Source organism: Dermochelys coriacea, chromosome 3 (assembly GCF_009764565.3).
Source record: "Dermochelys coriacea isolate rDerCor1 chromosome 3, rDerCor1.pri.v4, whole genome shotgun sequence".
Taxonomy (NCBI): Eukaryota; Metazoa; Chordata; order Testudines; family Dermochelyidae; genus Dermochelys; species Dermochelys coriacea.
This window is the reverse complement of record NC_050070.1, coordinates 200256844-200278101: the sequence shown is the minus strand read 5'-3', so window position 1 is coordinate 200278101 and position 21258 is coordinate 200256844. Positions and strand designations below refer to the sequence as shown.

The following is a 21258-nucleotide window of genomic DNA, read 5'->3' as shown; positions in this document are numbered from 1 at the left end:
GCTTTTACCATCTATAAAAAGCCTGATTTCATTAAGTCGAATAGCTCTTGAATTGTGCCTTCAGGCATAAATAATTGTTTGTTTTCCTCAGACACTCATTGTGATATCGCTAAGGCCCACAGAGAAGGACTTGGAAGTACCGGTCAGTCTGTTTTCAGGCTCCTGCTTTGCGCTGGAATAACAATGTGTGCATATGAATTCTGACTGACTTTCAAAAATCTTCTCTCTGCTACCTTCCAAGCAGGTCTAGTTCTCTGGTTCAAGATTAACAAAAGGTTTTCCACTGAACTCTTAGCACTGGGCTACTGAAATGCGTCAGTGGAGAGCAGGCTTCAAGCTTCTCTGAATAGAAAAAAAGTCTCCTGAGTTTGTTGTGCAAAGATAGAGGCCCCAATTCCGAAAAGCACTTAAAACACATGCTGCAGCGTTTTGCTGAATACGGATGATGTAAGCATGTGTTTAAAAGTTAATCATGTCTATAAACACATTGTTGGATCAAAACCATAATTTGCAAGCATGACAAATAGTGCAAATGTATAAGACAGGAGGCAGAGTCATTCTTTTTGCACTTCTGGGGATGTGCTGATCCAAGAGCTGTTTGCAAGCACTGATTTATTCCTTTGTGTGTTTATTTTATCAAATGTGCCCCTCAGTCATTTTTGCCCCATTTATAACCAAACTAACTGTGCCTGTGTATGATTTATAGCAATAAACCCATCAGGATGATATGCCAACTGCATAAGAGCTGATTAATGCAACAACTTGACTCCTGAACCAACCAAGACTTGTCCCAGTCCATCAAATACGCCACTCAGAAAGACTAGGTAAATAAATACAAGTTTTCATCCACCCATATGTTAGTATCAGCCTTGGCTACTCCACCAGCAGCACAGAGAGGAACTTGGTCAGTTCAACCAGGATGGGGTGGCCCGTACAGAAGCACAATGTGGAGTGGGAGACTCCTACATGTAAGATCAGACACAGCCAGCTCATCCACATCACCTCCCTGATGCTCCCATCTTTCATACTGTGACTGCAATATCACCCAGCCAAGTACTGGTCAAGGACATCATCCATGATCAAAGCACAGATGATGGTAACTTTCTTAATCCTACCAAGAGTGCAGGGGATTGGCCTAAATGACCTATGATTTTATGATTCTCAGCATACTGTAATAGATATCAAAGATAAGATCAGTGAGACTCGTGTAAACACAAAACACCTAGTCTATGCCTTAAATATGACTTTCCTTGTGTCTACCCTCCCTTGCTCATCACAACAGGGACCAAAAAACACAAACCCCTGCAGCTAGTCCTTCCACCAGCTCCACATCTCCCGCTCATGGCAGTATTGGTCAATCAACTTAGCAGTCCTAACGTGACCACTGAGTAAACAAAACCATTGCAGCGGGGTGTATGAGGAAGGCTGTCTCTAAACTAAAACAAAGACAGCCTTACAGAAAATAAAAAATAAAAGAAGATAGTCCCAGTCCACAACAAGCTCTCGACAGAAACCTAAATCCCACCCAAAAATAAAACCACTGGCCCACCTAGCAGTCCACAGTCCAATCAGAGTGCTGACATGAGCGTTATCCAGGAAGATCCTAGATTCCTGCAAATTTTTACACTTGCTGACCAAAGTGTGTAGCTTTAAATTGCTTTAGCCTTGGTCCTTCACTAACCTGCTGTTCAGTAGTATCTGGTATTAGAACTTTACACATAATCAAGCCATTGACTTATAATGTCCTTCCATTGACTTCAATAGGCTTCGGATCAGAGCCGTAGGGCAATGTGGGAGGAGATGCTTGAGTCCTTCTGAGGGCAATGCTGAAAAAGCCCAGTCTGTTTGATGTGTTGGAATTCTTATTCTAGAAAAGGATTTTTTTGTTCTTGCTGATAGTTTGCCCCACCAATTGAGCCAGGCTGATTAACCGCTGTCCAAAGCTATACCTTTTCACATCCAGTCCACAGATGCGTGGCCTGTAGGAGGATATCAATGGCATGGTGAGGTGGAAGCACACGTAAACTAGTTACAACCACCTACAAGGACAGGCATAGTGGTCGGCGCTTCATCGTGAATATCCCATTGCTATTTGCAGATTGTTCCTACCGCATGTAAAACTGAAGTTTAGCCTTTGTGGCATGGAGAAGTCTGCATCTCCATTCATCGGAATTTCATGAGATTTCAGCCCAGCTTTGGAGCAACAAGGTACATGGGGCAAGCGAATCTCATGCTGAGGAGAATGTCAGAGTGCACTACCCTCCGAGCCACCTCCTGGGATCTCGTCAGGTTTAAGCAGTCCAAGGCCAGTTAAAGGGACCACCAACCCAGGAACCTATCCTTGCAACAAAGCCCGTTGCCAACTCTGTCCACATATCTATTCAGGGGTCACCATCCTAGGGCCTAATCGCATCAGCCACACTATCAGAGGCTCCTTCACCTGCGCATCTACCAATGTGATATATGCCATCATGTGCCAGCAATGCCCCTCTGCCATGTACATTGGTCAAACTGGACAATCTCTACGTAAAAGAATGAATGGACACAAATCAGACGTCAAGAATTATAACATTCAAAAACCAGTTGGAGAACACTTCAATCTCTCTGGTCACTCGATTACAGACCTAAGAGTGGCTATCCTTCAACAAAAAAGCTTCAAAAACAGACTCCAACGAGAGACTGCTGAATTGGAATTAATTTGCAAACTGGATACAATTAACTTAGGCTTGAATAGAGACTGGGAATGGATGAGTCATTACACAAAGTAAAACTATTTCCCCATGTTATTTCTCCCCCCCACCCCACACCACCCCCCACTGTTCCTCAGATATTCTTGACAGGTTTCAGAGTAGCAGCCATGTTAGTCTGTATTCACAAAAAGAAAAGGAGTACTTGTGGCACCTTAGAGACTAACAGATTTATTAGAGCATAAGCTTTCGTGAGCTACAGCTCACTTCATCGGATGCATTTGTTAACTGCTGGAAATAGCCTACCTTGCTTGTCACCATGAAAGGTTTTCCTCCTTTCCCCCCCCTGCTGCTGGTGATGGCTCATCTTAAGTGATCACTCTCCTTACAGTGTGTATGATAAACCCATTGTTTCATGTTCTCTGTGTGTGTATATCAATCTCCCCTCTGTTTTTTCCACCAAATGCATCTGATGAAGTGAGCTGTAGCTCACGAAAGCTTATGCTCTATTAAATTTGTTAGTCTCTAAGGTGCCACAAGTACTTCTTTTCTTTTTGCGAATACAGACTAACACGGCTGCTACTCTGAAACCTACAGGGACTCAGTTTATCACCACTAGAATTGGCCAAATACTGAAAGAAACCTGGGTCATGAATATATTTGCAAATAAATGACACGCATGCCATTCACTACAATTTGTGGGGGATCGTTATTCACAGATATTGGGATAATCGCTCAATGTTCACAAAGCATTCCTGGATCTGAAGTGTTTCACGTATTTCTTACTGGGAGTGTTATTACCTGTTATTCTTTTGTTAAAATTAGAGCTCAGCGAAATTCCGCATTTCCATCTCATCATAAATAATGACATTTCAACATGTTGTCATCACAAATTGGGACAAGTTGAGATTTTGAAAGATTTTAAAGGAACAAAACACTCCATTTTTAGTGAATTCAGTATTAAATGGTATTTCTCTATTAGCACATTGCCTTATAGGAGTTGCAGTTCTGGTCCTATTCTCCCCATAAGCCAGGCTATTTCTCCCATTCTGCACCCATAATCGTGTGACACATGAGGCACCATGCATAGGCCAGAGGGAAATCCACATTGCACTGTGGGAGATGTAGTACTTCAGGGAACCTGGCCCACTGGAAAGAATGGAGACCTGAATTACAATGTCAATAATGCACAGAGACAGGGAAATACAGTTGAATGTTATATTGAACTGATACAAAACCAAAACATTTTGGGACAGCAAAAAACAACCAACCAAACCCAAAAAACAAAACAAAAACAAATAACGCCCCCAGAATGAAATGTTTCAGTTTTATTTTCTTGATGGAAAAATCAAAATTTTTCAGCATAATCAGAATTTTCCCTTGGAAAATTCTGATTTTGCAGAAATTGCACTTCCATTGAAAAATCATTCCAACAGAAAATTTCCGACCAGATTTAGTTCAAATATTTGTCAGCCAATCAGGGATCCAAAAAAATACCATGTCACCAGACTCTGTCACCAGACTCAGTCCTGCTCTCATTAAAGTCCATGGCAAAATTCCCATTGGCTTTAGCAGAAGCAGAATCAGGCCTGTAGTGAACTGGAAAGTGAACAACACATAGTCCGAAAATTATTTGGCCTGATACTTATGCATATTAAATATTGTGCGTGTGTGTCACACACACACACACACACACACACACCTTTGCTTGACTAGCTATGGGGTTTGCTTTAAGATTTTAAAGCAAATGCCAGAAACATTTCTCTTCTCCTTGATTTTCTTCCCTTGGCTGCATCTCACCACAACAGTACAATGCACTGGAGAATCAGACCAACTATTGTGTTTGTGCCTCTGAAAAGGTAAAAGCCATAATAATTCCCAGCTCCCAACCTCTGCCCATTCAGCCTATTTAGATTGTAAGCTCTTTGGGAGCTTGTCTCTTACTATTTGTAAGAGACTCTCTTTACTATTTGTATGTACAGCACCTAACACAGCAAGGCTCCAATTTCATTTGGGGCTTCTAGCTACCGATGGAATAAGAACTCTCACACGTAATTCACATATTATATAACTCACCACATCCAGCACGTGAGACATGAATGCCCTTTCCACAGAAAGGCTAAACTCTCTAAAAAATCCATGGCAGGAACACTAGAACAATGAGAATCCAAAACAACTCAGTTATCCAAGCAGAATTAGGGAGGAAACGTTGGACGAGCAGCAGCACTGGATCCATGCCAGGTCTCTGCATGCTGCAGAGATGTAGGAGCAGAGATAACACATCTGTTTGGCTGAAGGTTTTAAGGCTTAAAAAAAAAAGTTACACAAAGATACTCCTTAGAAGGCCAAAGGTAGCTGTTGTCTTAGGGCAAGGAGTCAGGAAGAGGCAAAGCAGACCAAAAGCATCAGATAATGCCAGGAAAAAGAATGGGCTAACCCATTCTCTCTCCACCCCTTGTACCTCCCCCCCCCACACCCACCTCCCAATATCTTTAACAGCCAACTTAGAAATGCTCTGCAGAGTTCTGTCTTGGAGGAAGTCCAGAGCCAACCAAATAAAAACGATACCCACCCTCCAAGCAGGGCCACTTCACTTGTTTGATTTCAGCAACAACAACTTCATAGTTCTCATTCCCTGCCCAGTGGTGCTACTTCCCTGCTTGGCCAGGCTTCACTGAGGTCTATCAGAAGGTGAATGGCACCCTGCACCTCCTAGTTAGTGAGGGGATGCTCAGATTTTCACAAGGTTGCTCTGGAGAAACTTTACCCCCTTTAAAACAAATGTAGCTTGTCATAAACAGCATGCCAGAATGGGGTACTTGCTAGGGGAAGTGTATCTTTGGCCTAGACAACAGAAATGGGGGGGAGCAGCAAAGTGCTGTTCTCCCCAGCCCCACGTGCTTTGGAGCCCCTGCTGCAGGACCACACTCACCTCTCATAACCCTAACCAAGGAAGGAGGAGCTTCAATTGAACTGCACTTGAAAAGCTAGAAATGTTAATTTTTTGTTCTGGGGGCGGAGGGGAACCCTCTCAGATATGAGAGGGCAGCACAGTGTTCATCTTGCACCTTCGAAGAGGAGGGCTAGTGGGAAGATCTGACGAGGAGGTAAAGGGTTTCCTCTTCAGCAAGTGAGTTTTTGTTAAAAATCTTCAGTGCAGAGCTTCACTGCAATTCCGCCCATTCTAAAGGCCAAAAAAAAATTTGCTCTTCAGAAATAAATATTTTCGCATCGTCCCTGGCAGAGATGATAGGCCTCTGGAAAAGGCCTCCAATGTGCTTTGGCCAGGACCTCAGCTCAGCGTTCCCTCCTGCAGGGTGGTAGAATTATGACAGAAAAGGGGCACCTGGGGAATTAGCTGCCAAAGGCAGGGTGACCATATTTCCCTATGCTGAATATGGGACACCTGGTAAAATGACTCTTATTCGAGCGAGTTCAACGGCAATCGATCAGAACAATGCAGTACAAACATTCAAAGTAACATCAAGTTGACCGAGCCCTGTTAAAAAGAAATATTGCGTCGTTGGATTCTTTTTATCTACCTTATCTTTAAGGCTCCAGGGTTCACATGGGGAGAGGTGACACACGCACACTCCCGTACACCTCTCTCACATGGGGTGGGGGGGCGGGTGACTGACGGACCCGACTCTCCCCGCCTGTCGCTCTCTTCCCTCCATGCCTGGCTGGGCCCCCAAGACAGACTTGCCTCTCCTGGTATCTGGCTGCGCCTCTTCCCGAGGCAACACGTGGGGGCATGCAGGGTCAGATGCCCCCCTTCCCAGATTTCTGCCAGAGGTCATACCAGAACGTGGCCAGCAGCAGCCTTTTGGCACTGTGAGGGAGGAACAGGAGCTGCTTCCAGCTGCGGGGGCCTAGTGTCTTTGCAGAGTTCACCTCTTCCCCCCTCTCCTGTGGCTGGAAGCAGCTTGTCCCTTCCTGCCCGCACAGGGCTGAAAGGCAGCAAACACCTCCAGGCTGCTGCTGGCCACAGACATAGCCCAGCCGCCTCCTGTCCCCCAGCTACAGCGTGGGCAGGAAGGGGTTAACCCGTAAGGATGCATTGTGCACCAGGGCCCAGGGAACCTCACTGCAGGGGCTCCCGAGAACCTGGCCACAGAGGTGGCTCAGCAGCGGAGGCTGCCTAGGGGATGGAGCAGCCCCGCACTCCCTGGGGGCAGGACCTGGGGGGGGAAAAGGGGGGATGAAGAGGGTGCTAAGCCCCTGCCTGGTGGTGCTGCTGTGAAGTCTGCAGAGCCAGGGTGTGAACAGGCTGGAAATCGTTCCCCCCACCCAACTCCACAGCTTAGCTGGGGGATGGAGAGGCTTCCCCATGCCAGAGCTGTGCAGGGCTTTGGCACATGCAGGGCTTGGCTCCTCCTAGCCAGCAGCCCAGGCCGGAGGGTCTTGGGCTTTCCTGGGGCGCCTGCGCAGCCAGAGGCAGTGGCTGGGGGAAGGAAGGAAGGAGCCTGCTGGCCAGGCTGTTGGCGAGCTGAGTGCTCCGATCAGGGGCTGGTTCTCTGCACAGCGCTGGAGGGGCTAGGGAGGAGCAGCAGGGCTGGAGGGGGAAGGGGCAAAGAAGGGAGAGGACAGCGAGAGGGGGAGCACGGAAAGGGCCGATGGATGGGCAGCAGAGGTGACAGTAACTGGCCGCCTCCTGGCACCTGCCCACACGCACCAGTCCCTGCAGCTCAGCTCGCAGTGCGTAGCCAGTGCCAGCCAGAAACAGGACAGGGCCCTGCTGGCCACAAGCTGGCCTGCAGCAGGTGCTGCGCTGACGGACCAGCAGGGGGAGCTACCAGCCCTACGCACTGCATCTTCGCCCTGCCTCCAGCCTTGCACACTCAACCCCCGTCAATCGGCCACTGGATCCCCACACTGACCCCTAGCGGGCAGGTGATTGGCGAGCCAGGATCCGGCCGGCAGCAGGACCCACCAGTACTTATCGGGAGAGGCATAATATCGGGGACAATTTGCCCCTTTTAAAGAAAAAGTCGATACACCTGCAGGAGGGCTTACATACAAGATTGTCCTTTAAAAATGGGACATTTGGTCACCTTAGCCAAATAAGCAATTGATGAGAGGGGAAAAAAGCTTTAACAGGCTTTGTGGTGGGTTGGGTCCCCACCAAGCCACGATTTAAGTTTTTTGCAATGTTCTTCTGTTCATCGCACACAAGGGGTTCTCCAAACAAAAACAAACTAGCAAACAAAGGTCCTTTCCTCTCTCTTCCCCTTGAGAGAGAAGGAACTCGGAGTAAAAGAAGAGAAAGGCCGAGATGGTCTATCTATTAGGCAGTCTTTTGGGTTGCCCCATTGGGGCTTGTCTTATCAGCAGGTACAGTGTCTAACCATGATTAGGATCTGCTACCAGCCTCTCCTCTTGGGTTATGCTGCTTTATACCTGGCCCATGCAGTCTCAGGGGTAGTGAGATCTGAGACTGTCTCCCTCTTGGCTGATCTGTCTCGGTGGTTCAGCAGCTTTCTTCCTGTTCACCCTCCTTCCTGGGCCAGGCTTTCCCTTTTTAAGCTTCGCCCCCCTCCAGGCAAAGCAAGACTTGCAGGTGTGCCTGGTTAGTGCTGGCTGAGCCAAGAAAAGCTTGTTAGCCTCCTCTTTGCTGGAGTGAGGTTGTGTGCCCACAGTACCTTTCCACTTGCAAAACAAACCCAGTATGCAGTAGAAGTTAATTTTTGTTATCTATTCCCCCCTTAAATACGATTATTTATGTAACAAAAAAGTGTAAAGTAAACACATGACATAAAAATCAGGCTTGTCGACATGAGAACTTGGCTGATCTGTCAGCGTGTAGGTCGCGGAATTCACATTGGCTCTGAGTCTAGGGCTCTGGCTACACCCAAACTTCCACAATTTTCACTAAACATGTGCTTGAAAGTGATCTAGCTAACCCAGTGCAAGTGTGGGATACCCTTATTTGGGTTTAACTTCACCCTTGAAATCAAAGTCAACCAGTGACACAAAAGGTTGCAGGGGCCTTTAATATAAAAGGGGGGGTTGCCATTTCAATTATCTACCACAAGGTGGCGAGGAGGTGAGGCTTTCTCCCATGCTCAGACCACCCCTTGCCCCCAGCAGGGTACAGTCTGTTAAAAGTCTCTGCACTTGCCTTATTCTTAGCTAAAAATACAAGAGTACCATCAGGAAATAGTTATTTTCTTTTAAAATGGCCCTGGGGTGCAACTCAAAAGAGAGAAGCATTATTTTGTTGCTTAAATATCTTATTGATTCACAAAACAAACACAGCTCCGTACAGCATGGAAGTAATGCTGCCATTAGAGAGGGGGAAAGTTTGGCTTCGTCTATCCTATAATAGAGTTGGATACTCAAATTTTTACCCACTGCTGTTTCTTGGCTCTCACTCCACTTGCTTTCCTATGTCACAACCAAGCGTCATGATGTCTAAGAAGCAGTGAGACTTTCCATCTCAATTTGGAGGGGTCACACAGCAGCATAGGGTGGACAATTTCCCCTCTTCTCCCTACCCCTGGATGAAGACTGAGGAGTAATTAAATTTTGTAGCTTTAAAAAACCCTCTCCCTTCGGTAATGCAAAAAATTGTCTCAAAAATAAATGAGCCAGGCCATTTATTCTCTAAAACAAATTTACTGCATTGAGTTTATATAAGGAAATGTCTGCACACATGGACAGGACCATTTTCCTCATCAAATACTTCCCTGAGGGTGAGTTCTTGCAATTTTATGGTACCTAGTTTGAGAAACCACAGGCTACCTTGGGTCTGATCTACAGTCCATTGAAGTCAATGGGAGGTTTTCAAAGTTTTTCATTTAACATTTTCAAACCAAAATCTAATTAGCAAAAGTATATATGTATTTAGTTGTACTTATATACTAATAACATGGTAATAATTAGCTGTTAATGAATTACTTTGTCATGAGTGTCAGAGCAGATCAGTCATTCATGGGTGGTTTGCCTGACTATTGAGAGACACAAACATGTATTTAATTTGTTTATACAAACATAATAGGAGATTATATAGGTAACAGTCTATATCTGTAGATGTCGAATCCCTGTAAAGCACCAGGAGTACAGAAAGAATTGCTGACATGCCTGTTAGCTTAGCATAAATGGCTTTGTAAAATGCTCGCAACTCTCTAAATAAAAAGAAAGAAGAAAAGGAGTACTTGTGGCACCTTAGAGACTAACAAATTTATTAGAGCATAAGCTTTCGTGAGCTACAGCTCACTTCATCGGATGCATCCGATGAAGTGAGCTGTAGCTCATGAAAGCTTATGCTCTAATAAATTTGTTAGTCTCTAAAGGTGCCACAAGTACTCCTTTTCTTTTTGTGAATACAGACTAACACGGCTGCTACTCTGAAACTCTCTAAATAGTAACCAGACCCTCAAGAACTGATAGGATTTTATAAGGAAGATGATGGTAACAATGACATGTGGAAAATGCCCAGAGCAGGGAGAGTATGAAAAAAATCAGCTCAAAATGTGTGCTCATTGCAAAGCATTCCTCTCACTGGGCACCAGGTAGTGTCTGAGAAGGACACGTTTTGTGCTTTAACTGTATTCTCCTCCTGTTGCATAACTGGGATCTGAGATTTGTGATCATTTTTGGAGACATCAGCCAAAGTTTCAACAGAGATGAGTAAGGAGTAATTTGAAGTCAGATGAAATTTTCCCAGTATGCTACCTTCCTACTGAATGGAAAAATTATGCGAAGCCCAGGTCTGGTAAACCACATACACCTTTTGTGGAGGCTCCAACTAGGAATGAAGCCCTCCCCCATCCAAAAAATCCTGCATCTTGATGGGGGTTAGACTAGATGACCCTTGCAGTCCCTTCTAACCCTACGATTCTAACATTTCAAAGTTCTCCAGGAAGGAGAATGGAGTCCTGAGGCCATCTGCTCGCACTCTGCGATTCCTGACTCTGGGGCAGTCCATGTGCCCCAGAACTGTGGGCCCTCTAAATTCAGGCACCCCAGCAGTCTGCCAGGTAGGCTCCCGTGGAGATGGGTGAACGAGCTGGCAGAAAACCAGGCAAGGAACTTTGGTGAAATCAGGTTATATCTGCAAAACATTCCAATTTCTCCAGCTCAGCAATTTCTGAAGAAACAGTGTTTTGTCAGAATTCAGCTCTACTTAGCATCAAAGGCTTGTGTTATGCACAAGGTCAGACTATGCTGGTCCCTGCAGGCTTAACAGTATTAAAGTAAAATCATCTCTGAAATTCCATGTGTGGCTTCGACTCTTGAGGGAGGGAAGAAAATCCTTTCCACACAGCTTGTAATTAGACTGTGGAACTGATCGCCACTTGGTGTTATTGAGGCCAAAAGCTTAACAAGATTCAGAGAGCAGCTGGACATTTTAGGTGGATAACAAGAATAGTCAGCATTTAATTGTTAAGTCAAAAATGTTTTTGAATCGATACTAAACCTCCTGCTTCAGGACCTAATCCAATCTCTATTTGGATTTAGGATGAGGCCTTCCTGGGGGCCAAGTTATCCCACATCTGCTGCTGTGGGGGTTCTTGCACCTTCCTGTAAACACCTGGCACAGGGACAGGGACAGAATATAGACTGGAAGTACCCTGGGTCTGATCCAGTCTGGCAGTTCCAGTGTTGCTATGGGTACCACCTAGTGGCCTCCCTGGTGATTTAACGAGACATCTCATGGGCTCCCACTAAGGTGTTTGTTGCCCAGGCAGGATTACACTTCTGAAGAAATCACTCAAGTTGACCTTTGAAATCTGCTTCCTCCTATGCACCCGGCAGACAGGTGGGAAACCCTCCAGTGATGTCTGGCATCCGTGGGAGTGGCCTCCCGAGGCCAGAAGAGGCCCAAGGAGGCAAGCTAAGGAGAGGTGAAAGGCCACGCATAACTTCCCTGCCCAACGCTGATGGATGTTTGTGGGGCAGCATAGGCCTGTGAAGACTCCCAGCTCTCGAGACATATTTTGAGTATCAAAAACTCTTCCCAATTCAAAAGGAGGACTTGTGGCACCTGAGAGACTAGCAAATTTATTAGAGCATAAGCCTTCGTGAGCTACAGCTCACTTCATCAGATGCTAAGGTGCCACAAGTCCTCCTTTTCTTTTTACGGATACAGACCAACACGGCTGCTACTCTGAAATCTTCCCAGTTCAGCTCAGATTTCATTTCTTCTTTATGACTGAACATTAACACCTCCTGGTATTTGCTCCCACTGCCCTTCTCCCTCTATCCAATTTCTAGCCATATGAATTCAGACCCACAGACTAAGGCATGCCCCATATCAGATACTCCTCTCTCTGTGTGACCCATTAGCCAGAACAATTGATTTGTTTCTCTGAACCAGTGTTCTAACCTACAACCAAATGTCTTTATCATACAGACTAGGCTACCAAGGGGAGGCCATGAACAAGCAGACCCCACAGAAGTGAAAGCATCAGATTCCACCCTCCAGTAAAGGGAGCAGATATGACAGAGAAAAGCAGGAAAATCTAAATGCTGCCCTGACAAAATCCCATTTTTATGGGGAGATTTTCCACTAGAAGACGGAGATAAGAGGCGGAGACAGCAGCAGATTAGGCTTTGTGGTTTGCCTTGGCGTCGTGTGACATAAGCCCTCCTCTTCCTCTCCCCCCATTTCACATGTCAGATTTTTGCAGATACCTGTACAATTGAGAATTCCTCTAGCAAGCTCAGTGACTTGGACAGACAAGCAGCTGAGATGTGTGTTGATATCCACATAACATGTCAAGTTAAGATAGCCTTGCAAAGCTGAGAAAGATACGCCATTTTAGAAGAAAAAAATTTATACATACAGAGCACTAGGAAAGATAGCATTGCTCTTTTCCTTTGACAGTGTATGTACACTAGGTTCCTTTACTTTCACATTTCCAAAGCTACATTACAATAATCTTGAGGGTCAGACACAAATTCACAATACTAAGGAAATTCAGTCAGTCTGCCTCTTCTCAAGTAAAGATGCTTTTTCAGCACTTGTCTAACAGCAGTCTGTAGCTTTTTACATCTACAGAATACAAAAAAAAAGGGGCAAAAAAGGTTTTTCATTAAAATCTAGGGAAATAAAAATGCACTCTTTAGCTGAGATCATGTTGCCACGTTTCAGCCTATGGCTATTTGCAGCTGGGAAATAAAGCTCTAACTACATGGTTTATAACGGAAATGCTGACAGCCCCACAATTTTAGCTATATACAGAGAACATTAATATGTATATTCCAATTAGAGAAGTCATTTCATAAACTATCCCCCCTCCCACACACACACACACACACACACACACACACACACACACTTTTAAAGGGATACAGATGAAAATATGGGTTTCAGAATAGCAGCCATGTTACTCTGTATTCGCAAAAAGAACAGGAGTACTTGTGGCACCTTAGAGACTAACAAATTTATTAGAGCATAAGCTTTCGTGGGCTACAGCCCACTTTATCGGATGCATAGAATGGAACATAGTAAGATTATATACATATTATACACACACACACACACACACACACGGGGTCTAATTCACCATTGCCCTGCACTTTGTGTGGTCATCTACACCTTTGCAAACTGAGTGTAGAGCACTCCCAATTCAATTTGGTACTGGTTTATACCCATGTTGCACTGGAGTGAGTGGCTACACAAGGAGAAGTGTAACACATTGGTCATTGTGTGGTACAAGTGCCTGAGCCACAGAGGATGTGAGCCTGCTGCTGCTCTAAGCTAGCAAACCTGGTTCGTTAACTCATGCTTTTAGCTCTGGAAATCTCCAGTTCAATCCGAGATGGCAGCTGTCGCACAAGGCCATGGTGAATTTTCTGATCTAAAGCCAACTGATGTCCATGGAAAGGCTCCTATTTGGATCAGGCCCATGATACTTTTCAAAAGTGCTGGATGAACAGATCTGGAGACCATTGTCTGCTGAAGGACAGATACAATATGGGCACATGACAGGGTCCCCAGGTGCAGTCTGGACTGTGGGATTGCTGAGCCCTCTGTCCCAGCAACCTTGGCTGGCCCTCACACTGTGTTGCTGATGTCAAGTTACACACTTCTGGCAGGTGCTGCACTTAGGCCTCGTCTACACTACAGAGTTTTGTCACAAAAAAGTTATGCCGCTTTAATTAAAGCACTGTTGCGTGTCTACACTATGCTCCTTGCGTTGGCAGAGCGTATCCCCGCTAACAGCTGTGGCATTGACACAGACAGCCATGCACTGTGGGTAGCTATCCCACTGTGCAACTGCCCACAGGGTGCTTGGGAAGGGTTTGCAATGCCTTGTGGGGCAGGTACAATGTCACATGATGCAGGTGTCTCAATCCCATTGTTCCATGGGCATCCTACTAGACTGCCAGCTCCTTTTCAACTGTGTGGGGGAGAAGGGGGAGAATGTGTGGGGGAGAGATAGAAACAGCATGTGTGTGTTGGTGGAAGTGTGTGTTGGCATGTGGTCTCTAATTTCAGACAGCAGCCTGAGCAACCAATCCTGAGGCAGGGGGAGGGGGACACCCCCCCACATCATCCCCCAGCTCTGCACAGGTCTTCTCCCACCCTCCCTTTCCCCCCCCAGCAGCAGCCCACTCTGCCTGCTTGCCAATTCCACATGGATGGTTCTGTGAGCTTTGAAAGCCTTCATAGCTTGATGCAGGGCAGCAGAGTTCAAAACAGTGAGCTGAGCGGCCACTGGAGGCCAGTTATGTCAGCATAAACTACAGCGTCTACACTGATACTTCATCTCTTTAACTTTGCTGGGAAGAGCACTATGCCTTTTGTCAAGGCAGTTTTACTTTGTCAGCAAAACAGCAGAGTTTTGCCATCAACAGTAGCTTTGTAGTGTGTATACCTCCACTGTTTGGGTCAGCAAAACCATAGAGACAAGGCCTTACATAGCTATTCACAGGCAGGGACACACCCAGCTGAGTTACATGAACGTTCTCCCAGCCACTCATGAACCAACAGAGAGGTTTCAGCCAACTCCCCAGTCTTGCACCCCAGAACTCTACCATCCTGCTCTGGTCAGAAGCCTGGCCAGCATAAGTTCATTAACCAGTTCGCCTCTCCCTCTATATGGAGTGGACACACTAGATTCTGTAAACTGAGCCGATTTCCCCCAAGCACTTCAAGCAAAACACATTGGTTTTAGGGAAAACATAAAAACAGGTTTATTAACTACAGAAAGATAGATTTAAGTGATTATAAATAGCAGGCATAGAGATTAGCGTTGGGTACTTAAGAAATAAAAAGTAATGTGCAGTCTAAGTTCTACAGACTAAACCAGATTGGATTCAAGCAGGGTCTCACCCTGACAGATGGTACAAACAGGTTACAGATCCTCCATACACAGACTGGACTCCCTTTTCCAGCCTGGGACCACCCTTCCACAGTTCAAAGTATTTATCCTGCCGATGTTCCTCCAGGTGTTGAGTTGGGGCAGGAGAGAGACCAAGTGATGATGTCACTTCCCCTCTTTTATATTTTCTTCCAGCTTTCTGGGAAGATCTTTGCTGTGACCTGGGGATCAGGTAGTCCCCATTGGTCAATCAGTCTCCATTGCCTACATGCCCTCTCTGAGAAGTCTCTGGGATGGCCAGAGTTGGGAGCGTGGATTCCTTTAATGGCCCAGCAGCACACACATCTGGCTGGTTCTTTGTTGCAATTGAAACGTTGGTTGTGGGCATCTCCCAAACTCACAATGTATTTCAGTAACACATAGAGCAATGCTTCATATCTTCACCTATGACGACAGCACATACAATCCGACAGGACATAAATGTTCAACAGATCGAGACATTTCAGATAATACCTCACAAGGCATATTCCATACAAAATTTATCATAATTTCACCATGGTGATTATGAGGGTTCCAGGGTGCTACTTTGAGGCGCAGACTGTCACAAGGCAGTAGCAGGATAAGCTACCCTGGTGCGGTCCCATCAAAGTGCTTCATCCTGGATGGTAGGTTCCATCTTCATGCCCATTCAGCCATTGTCCTCTCTGCTGAGAAGCATTCGTGGGTGCCTGTTGTGATGGAGATTTCTGTTACGTAGTCAGAAAATAAGCTATGCTCCTACCCTGAACAACCAATCCCCATGTTATAGAATGCAGCTATTATGGGCATTGACTTGCTTTGGAACAGCAATTGACATGTTATTTCCACGGTTTCCTATTCCTTCCGTCACTTGAAGTTTGCAAAACCAAGGTTGGATTAAATTGGTCTAGATGGATATTGTACAGCCAGAGTAGTGAATAATAAGAAATGACAGCAGAATTTTGTTATGCCAGACATGTTCCATCTTTGTATGTTATACAAGATTTCCACCCAAATGATCCCAGCTGCTGTAAATACCCCATAAGAACGCTGTGATCCTGCCACAAGCAAGTAGCCTTTTTAGAAAGGGGTGTGGAGAAAGGGCATCTTTGTGGGTATGGCACCAGAAGGGGAGTCAGGGAATCTGCATTCTATCCCCAGCACTGCCACAAACTTCTTATGTGATCTTGGTCAAGTCACTTTTCCACTAAATTGCATGGGTTCCCCATCTACAGAAAAAAAAATGGAGAGAACAAATACTTCGCTTCTCCAAGGAGGAGCTGCAAGGCTTGATTGGGGTTTGTGAAGTGCTAAGAGATCCTCCTTGAGTAATAGACACAATGGAAATGCATCCTATTAAATTAGCAGCATACATATTAGGAACATTTTTAAAAAATTCTGTATTTACTCATGAACAGTGTCAAATTAAAAGCCACAAGAATCTTTTTATCAGCAAAAGTGATGCTATATTAGCAACAGCAGCTTCTCCTAGCTGATCTGCTAACATTATTATTAGTAGTAGTACTGAAATAGCACCTAGGTGACCCAGTCATGGATCAAAGCCCTACCATGTATAGGCACTTTACACATCGATAACAAAAAAGATAAGCTCTTTGGGGTGGGGCCTACAAAATATTTTATTCATCTTATGTGTATCTCAACCCTGATCTGGAGAGATCATCTTTAAAAATGAGAAAGAAATTCAGTCTGCTATTCAACCCTTTAATTGAGATGGATGATAAGGATTTCAACTGCAGTGTGTTCTCTCTGTCTCTTTATGTCACGTACTTGCATGGCCCCATTGTGAGGCACTCTGATTCTACAGCAATCTGCAAAGCATTTACTCTCAGAATCTGCCTGTGAGGCAGGGCAATCCTATTATCCGCATTGTAGAGATGGGAACCTGAAACACAGAGAGACTAAGTGACTTCCCCAAGATCATAGAGGTAATCTGTGACGGAGCAGTTTTGTGATGCAAACACTTGCCTATTCAGAATGAAGATCATCAGATCATTTCACCCGGGCCACTGAACACTTATCAGAATGCAACATATTTTAGCTGCTGCTATTGTTTCATTAGCAAACAATTGTATTATGGTAGCACCCAAAGGCCAAACCAGATTGTGCCGCTTGTACTAGGTACAGTTCAAACATATAGGAGAGCTTCTCCTGTCAGCGTAGTTAATCCACCTCCCTCAAAGGTGGTAGCTATGTTGACAGGAGAAACTCTCCCATCAACATAGTGCTGTCTAAGTGGGTGATTAGGTCAGTATAACTATGTTGCTCGGAAGGGGTCTGGATTTTTCACACCCCTGAGCATTGGAGTTATAGTGATATTGGTCTGTAATGTAGACCTGGCCTTAGCCAATCAGGAGTGGCGATCACAACTGGCCACGCCCTAGCCTTTATCAGATTGCCATTGGTTGTGAGTCTTACAGCAAAGGAGAGTTCTGAGGAATGACCTGAAGGAAGACATGGTGGGGGCTCTTATGGATTTTGAGTCGGAGTTTTCCCCTGGCAGTTATTACCAACCTGGATTGCACTTAAAACATGGAGCAAGAGGCGAAAGCCATCATTTTTCCATTGCCAACACCTTGGGCTATCCCAGTCCTCTATTCTGACACAAGCCAGTTTAATATTTAAAAAAAATTAATTGGCTGTGGTTCTCCTTTTAAAACATACCGATCAGCTAATACAATTTACTCCTGTTATTACATTAATGGGGATCTCCTTGGGCTCATTTTGACTTTCTCTGTCTGATAGATCAAACCCCAGTGCAATTAGTGCCATTAATTCTTATTCACTAAGTGCCCACCGCATTCCTTGCCTTGGATCCATCACAGAATTCATACAGACCCTTTCTTGCTGTGCGGCCTGCCTGGCTGTCTTGTCTCAGACCCTTCACTACTGTCTCTCCTCAGCACTTATCATATGTTGCAGTGTGATGCTGTAAGGTACAGTTTTCACAGCTTGACTTTGAACAAGACAATGGTTTTTACAGTGTGCCAGGGTCTGTGTTTCAAATGCTCTCCTGCTTTTGCAGCTAATGAAGTCTGACAGGCCCATCCAGATTACGCAGAGATTTTCAGGATACTGTATCTGAGGGACATTTTGACCGAATATACCTTTAAATATGGTAACATCGAAAAGAATGATAAAATTGTGGTGTTCATTTACAAAGTAAACAAGCGTACACTACAGGCAACACAAAACTACATAGAACATGTTATTTCATCTTGCTTATGTAGAGCAACAGTGTTAAACTAGGATTTTGTTCCTGTTGTCGGAGCACTTTGCTGCGGAGAAAGATAAACTCAAACTTACCCAAACCAGTCTAGAGTTACCTCTCTGAGCCCTGATGTTCCCCCAGCTGGCAGGCAGCTGGGGGCAAGAGTATGACTGAAATTTTACCACCCTTCTCTCTCACCCAGAGACACGACAGCCACCCCACTTGTGTAGAAAACTGAGAGGAAGATTGTCTGGATCCCTTGACCTTTTTGCTTTATGTAAAAATCATTGTACCATGGTCATCTTCTAGTCCATCTACGAGCATGTGAGTGCTCTTACTGTAGACTTAGGGTAAATGCACTATAGGCAACCCTCTGCATGAAAGCCCAGTGTTGAGGTTTGGTTCCTCTCTAGCCATGGGAGTGCCCAGTCAGTGCAGGAGTGAGCATCATAGAATCATAGGGTTGGAAGAGACCTCAGGAGGTCATCTAGTCCAACGCCCTGCTCAAAGCAGGACCAACTCCAACTAAATCATCCCAGCCAGGGCTTTGTTAAGCCAGGCCTTAAAAACCTCTAAGTATGGAGATTCCACCACCTCCCTAGGTAACCCGTTACAGTGCTTCACCACCATCCTAATGAAATAGGTCCTTTGGTCCAGTGGTTACAAAAAAATCAGTACTCACAAGAGGACCATTGAGGTAAGCTCTTTTCTTCCCATCTTTGGAAATGGTTTCCTGAGATGGTAAACTCAAAATAGTTATTTATCTATCTATCACTATTATTTGTATTACAGTAGCACCTAGGAGCCCGTCATTGACCAGGCCCCATTGTGCTAGGTGTGGTACAGACAGAGAACACAGATGGCCCCTACCCCAAACAGCTTCCAATCTATACAGCATTATAGGTGTGCATGGGGCTTTACCAACAAAGAAAATGTTAGCACCTTGCTCCAAGGCCCTTACAAACAAGATTCCCATAACCTAAAAATCTATTTGCTTCTGAAGGTGCAAAATGTTAAAACTTTATAACTCTTCCTTTTTTTAAGAGGCCTCAATTCAGCAAGCATGCACATAAGTTGAAATGCATGAGTAGACTCATTGAAATCACGGCAACTACTCTCTGCTTAAAGTTATATATATGCTTATGGACCCAGTCAAAGCCCATTGGAAGAGAAGAATCATGTTGATATTTTGCTACAGGATGGATAGCTCTCTACTGCAGATGGAGTGATCTTCAGTTTGGATTTATCAGGAGTTTATTCTAAATGACGGTGATTTACAAACCTGTTTTGCAATCTAGTGATGGGTGAATATTCTTTGACTGTCCTTTGCCCCTAGTCTCCTCCTTCCCACCCAGCTGACCCCGTACACAAAGCTTTTCAAAAAGTGAAACCTGGAAACACTCTCTCTTAACATAGCCGAGTCATTTGGAAAAGGCATAGAGGGAGGGAGGTCACAAGCAAGAGTCAGTTGTGGTAAAATGCTCGCTAATGCATCAAGACATTTTGATACCGTCATCAATGCTGGTGCCAGTGAAAGCCAACAAGCGTATAGAAAACAGATGTGGTGGTATGAATACCAGTGCCAGAATTCATTGCACAAATGACTCAATCCGTCATTGAAATAAGAGTCTGGAAATGCTGTTCACATCAAAAGAAAATGTACATATTTGTGTCCCCTGCACCCCATTGGTAAGCATGTGGTAAGTGAGCGACTGACATCTCGTAATTCAAAGAAGAGTTTGGCATCTGTCATGACTCTGAATGACAACATAATATAGTTAAAAAAAAAAAAAAAGGACTTAATCCTAGGTCGTCTACACTTTATATTTCCCGACCACCACCACCAAAGACTCTGGCACTTCAGACAACCTTAATTTTCAATCGGAGTTCTCAACGATAGATGAAGGTGGTTAAATGCCCTTTATGCATGATTGGAATTATTGGGATTGCCCAGCCAGAGTTTTGGAAAGGGTTCCACACAGCTGGCCAACGAAACATTGTAAAGAGCGTTAGCAAAATTAAAAAAAAAACATTCAAAATATTTTTTCTGCAAGTAGCTTTTCAGTTATTCAAAATTATCAAAAAGGTTTTGTTTTGAAAATTTAAGGGGGTTGGGTCCCCTCCCCCTTCAGTGGTAAGTTGGAAGAAGGGGTGTGGGGGGGAAATGGGGAAGAGAGGAAAATGAAAAACCAAAAAACAAACAACAACCGGTTTTATACAAAAATCATTTTGAAAAATATGAAAAAAATATTGGTAAAAACTCCCATTTTCAAAAAGGAGCCATATTTTAATGACTTTTTTTCATTCAAAACATTTCAGCCAGCTCTATTCAAGAAGAAACACAGCGCAAAATGCTTCATATCAAACAAAGACACACTTGGTCTCCACAAATATTGCCTTGTTACTTGAATCAAACCTTTCAAGGGTTGGGAAAATGTTGGATTACACACACGAGGAATATCTGTGCGCGTGTGTATATATCTGGTCCCCTGTGGCTCTATTCTCCCATTGTAGGATATTAGTACAGGTACTCTAAAGTGGCATTCAATATATTCCCTATTTTGTTTTTTCTTGAATATTTTTACCTAACTTTTCATTGAAATGAACATCTGTCTTTTTCATTTCTCCCCTTTTTTGACCACCTGTGTTTGTGTCCTATAATTTGTTTCAAATTCAAAATGTCAGTGAAATAAGTTGTACAAATTTGAGAAACGTCAGTCAGCTCTAAATAGGAATAATTCCAATTGAATTCCATGAGAAGACCTCATATAGAGTAGATCCTCCAGTTTACCCGAGATAAACACCACAAGACCAGGTTCTTACCTAGGAAAGGCCGCTCAGGTAAATATTTGTCAGCCATCTAGTCTTATGGGTGTTGGGAGTAGTCCGCCATCATTCATTTGAACAAGTTATTCTCTCTATTGGTTGTTCAGTTACCGAAACCCAAGCTAAATTCTGCCTTCCCACATATCCCTGAATCTCTGATTGAAGTAGACGGGCATTGGGAATGGCTCTCAGAGGGTGGATTTGATCCTGTTATCTCTCCGCT

The 21258-nt window shown here is 44.6% G+C and overlaps 1 long non-coding RNA gene across 1 annotated transcript in view; it reads right to left on the bottom strand.

Moving 5' to 3' along the window:
• Window positions 1-14809: 14809 nt before the first annotated feature.
• Window positions 14810-21258, bottom strand: part of LOC122459580 — a 52924-nt gene continuing 46475 nt past the window's right edge. The window contains exon 3 of the long non-coding RNA XR_006280371.1: window positions 14810-15690. This is a non-coding gene — a long non-coding RNA (uncharacterized LOC122459580). The remainder of the gene's footprint in view (window positions 15691-21258) is intronic.